This window comes from Miscanthus floridulus, chromosome 5 (assembly GCF_019320115.1).
Source record: "Miscanthus floridulus cultivar M001 chromosome 5, ASM1932011v1, whole genome shotgun sequence".
Lineage (NCBI taxonomy): Eukaryota > Viridiplantae > Streptophyta > Magnoliopsida > Poales > Poaceae > Miscanthus > Miscanthus floridulus.
The window spans coordinates 97,652,878-97,656,954 of NC_089584.1; the positions used below are offsets into that span (position 1 = coordinate 97,652,878).

A 4,077-nucleotide genomic window follows, 5' to 3' on the forward strand; every position below is an offset into this window, starting at 1 on the left:
GAGAAATATGCCATACATGAAATTTACATAACTAGTATACTCGAGCAAAATGAGCCCAGCCTGACCCCGCCCATGGGCCCACCCGAGCATGATGGGCTTTAACCCGCCCACGAACCTTGCTGGACAGAGATTCCGCTGCCTAGAAAAATTTTCTTGGCCCAAGCCTAGCCCAAAATACTGTTTTTTTTGCTATTTTACACTATAAAATGCGCGGGCAGCCCACCCAGGCCCAAGCTCGGCCCCAAAAATTAGGCCTGGCCTGTCCAGTGGGGCGGTCATGGTTCGGACTTTTTCTGCTCGAAACAACTGGGCTTTTTTTCAGCCCGGCCCGCAAAATGCTCAGGTCTAATAACTGGGATATATCTGAACTAAGGGTTCATTTGGTTGGGCTTTTAGGGCTGCTTTTGCTTCCGAAAAGACAAAAGCCCAACCAAAGGGCTGTTTTTAGGGGTTGTTTTTCAGAAGCAGCTGTTTTTCCGTAGTACATTTTTAAAATACCTTAGATCCTGTTTTTAGCTTTCTGCTTTTCGAAATGGGTTGAATAAAGAACTCTTTTGTAGTTGTTTCAAGAGAGATAAAGATAGAAGGTATATTTTATACTTTTTTAACTGTTTTCCACGGCTCACGATCTACCACAGTTTTTTCACAGCTCACGACCTACGACAGCTTTTTTCCTTAGCCACAGCTCAACCAAACAGACCGTAAGCCTAGAAAAAAAAAAGAGGGCAGTGCTTCTAGGCATACGAAGTCTTAGAAATATGCCCATGCTCCACTGTGGGGGCATAAGTTCCATTTCAGCAAATATACATTGTACATCATGGATTTATTTGTGAAAAATACACATAAGGATTTCAACCGCAAATAGGATTCCTCCCTTCGTCTATGTCGATGACGAGTAGATATGCGTGGTATGCTGGTAGGTAGCGTGATACAAAATCCACAACCTGAAAGAACTCTCGGCATTATATTTCTGCAGATAATCAACGGCTCTAGAAAAAAAAACTAAAGTTAATTGCTGGATAAATGAGTAGATAGGCTTCCATTTTAAATAAATGACGTGAAAATGATTTGCTGAAAAAAGTACATCGCTAACCAGTCATTCAGTAAATTTTCTTTCCACTACCACGACTTTAACAAATAATGTTACTAGGATAACAAAGAGAACGCACCTCCTCGTCAGACATTCCAGGTTTTCCATCTGCTCTCATAGCTATCTCTACCTGCAATCCAAATACTAAACTCAGAAACTGCAATTCATGGTTTGTTACGAGTTCAGTAGCACCACTTGTCAATAGTCAGAAACCTGCAGCCTCCACTGATAGACACAACTAGGTTCTCTTATTTTTATAACGATCCATGACTTGATGAACCTGTCCCAAGCGTCATAGTATGCTTCAAGGTTCTTGTTAACCACCTCGAGCTGAAGATGACAAAATTACTAAATTAGTGTCATACTATTGCTACAGGTAAAGTAAAAACAACAAAATCAGATAATTGCCTGGGGATCCACTGCTTTCACAACTTCATTCGGAAGAGGTTTAAATCCAATTATCCATCCTTCAAAGAGAACAACCTAGGACAGCAAAGAAGACACACTTTAAGTTAAGAATCACTTACACTTCTCAAACTAATCTTCATCGACTAAACATGAGATTACCTCTAAGGGCCCTTCAACCTCCGGCCATACAGAAGGATCAGCACGATCGCCTCTTCCCCCAAAAGCAGACTACATGGACATGTGACATGTATCATGCAGCTGATCAGCTATAAGCTTATAAACATCAGTTAGAGGAACGTTAACTGCACCTTTTACCGTGGAACCTTCATCCTGATGCCTAAATGTCGTGAAAACAATTGTGAGACCATTAAAATATATTTTAAAACAATGTAAAATATTTTAGTAATTTTTCAAGAAGAGAAGCCCTGTGCACAAATCATCATCCAAAAACAAATAGTTTTGAAGAAGGTCCAAATAGGTGTCTAAACTGGTACCTTCCTCTGTCAGTTTCATCAGTGACTTGAGTGTTTCAACACTGAATTGGAGATCGTGGCTTCCAGCATTTCCACGGAGCTGGAAAGTTTTGGTCAGTTACTCTCAATTCAGCTTGCGTTACAATGTTGAAAGTAATAAGTAAATCACATTCACTAGCCTAGTGGAGTGAGGGAGTTTGTACCTCTAAAAGAGCATTTCCAGGATATTTGTCCCTCAGTTCATTCTGCACATAAAAAAGGCGTATGTGTGAGCTATCTCACTATTTTCAGTACGCAGTACTAGTTATTAGAGGGAGAGAGGGGGGAGAGAGTATATGGTCGACATATTTTCCATATCCAGTACAAGTTCATACCTGCTCTTTTGCTGTCAAATAGAAGTCATCTATAGATATTAGACAATGTGGCGGATTTCCTATGCCATACAGAAGTTTGGGTCTTAAATTTCATTCATAGGGGCAAAGAGCGCTGTGATCAGTTCAATGAGAAGAACTCACCTACCAGAAACATGAAAAAGATGATCAAGTGCGAAGACTAGAGTCGTCTTTCCACTTCCTTGGGGAGCGCTGACCCCGATCTGTGTTAGATAAAGATACTCTCGTTTATCAAATGTGAACTGAACTTGCTATGCTGTTCATCCATGTAAACTCATAATCAGATTCAGGTCCCGACTAGGTTAAACCATCTACTTTTTGATTCCCTCGAGATCCATCAGGTTTAAGATGATAAGATCAGATGCACTTTTTATTAAGCATGTCTCATGGACAGCATATGCTTTTTTAATATATTTTGCTTAGCATCTACTGTGTGTGGTGGACGCATAATTCAGAGGAACATGTTCTCTTGCGCACATCTGGTGTAAGTGGAACATGGCACAAGAGCTTTGGATTGTATCCTCACCTCACTCGAGGACAAATTTTATGCCACATAGACCAGTTTATTTGTGCGATGACGATATACTGATGGGGTCGATTGCCTTAGTTCTAAAAACCTCTCATCCACATGAGCATGAGCATCTAAGCAAGTAGTAACTGCGAAAAACGCCAATGTTGATGCGAGTGCAGTGCATACCACCAATGGCGGGATGTCGTCGCCCTCGCTGTACTTGGCTCGGTGCTCTATGACCTGGTCCTCGCACCAGAGGAAGACGGGGATGTAGAACTGGTATACCCGGGCCTTCTCGGCCTCCGACAGCTGGAACTCGTCGAGGCGGAGGAGGCGCGCGCGCCACCTGAACCCCGCAGCGAAGCCACCAGTCGATGGAGTCGGCGACCTTCTCCTTGGTGTGGCCGATCCTGTCCGCCAGTGGGCCGCTGCAGATGAAGCCGTAGAGGTCCCGCTCGGACGCGCTGAGCGCCGGGGACGGGGACGACGGCGGGGCGGCGCGCGGCGGCGAAGCCGTCGGGCCGTCGTCCGAGCATGATGGCAGGAACGCTGGCCGGCGCGACGAGACAAGAAATTAGACCATCGACAGCCAAGTTTCTTCTCTAATCGTCGACCACGAGAAGATTACCGTCCATGCGCGCAGTCAAGATCCGAGGACCTGAATAATCGATCGATGATCGGCTAACTAACTAGTATATAGGAGTAGGTAGCAGAAGATCGGTTCTCCAAAACAAGGAAGCCAGGAAGGGAACCGTTGTGGTTTAGCGACAGACAGCCTGTTCGGTTTGCGGTTCGTATGGTCGCTGGTTTGTAAGGAAGCACGGCTGGTTGGTTTATGTGAGAGAAAAATATTGTTTTGGTTAAAAATTTACGATCGTTTACGATAAGCTACAGCCAAACGAATAGGCTGAGAGAAGTTGCGGGAATTTGTTTATAGTGCGTCATCGAACAATGTATACCAAAGGACAAAAAAATGTAGTAACAAAATGCTTGCTCGAGTGAGACGAGGGCAGGTGCTGGACAGCTAGAAAAGGATCGTGAGGGAGGGAAAAAAAGTCTCTGCCGCGCAAGCATACTTATCGGCGAAAGGGGAAAATAGAAAGGCATAAGCATTACGCATCTAGAAGGGAAGTTACAAACGTCGCTCTAGCTAAGTTTCTGTACATGCAACATGTACAACCTAAGTTTTGCCACGTCACACGG

The 4,077-nt window shown here is 44.0% G+C and overlaps 1 pseudogene; it reads right to left on the reverse strand.

The window, feature by feature from the left end:
- Positions 1–768: 768 nt before the first annotated feature.
- Positions 769–3,623, reverse strand: LOC136452715 (D-glycerate 3-kinase, chloroplastic-like; annotated as a pseudogene).
- Positions 3,624–4,077: the final 454 nt, after the last annotated feature.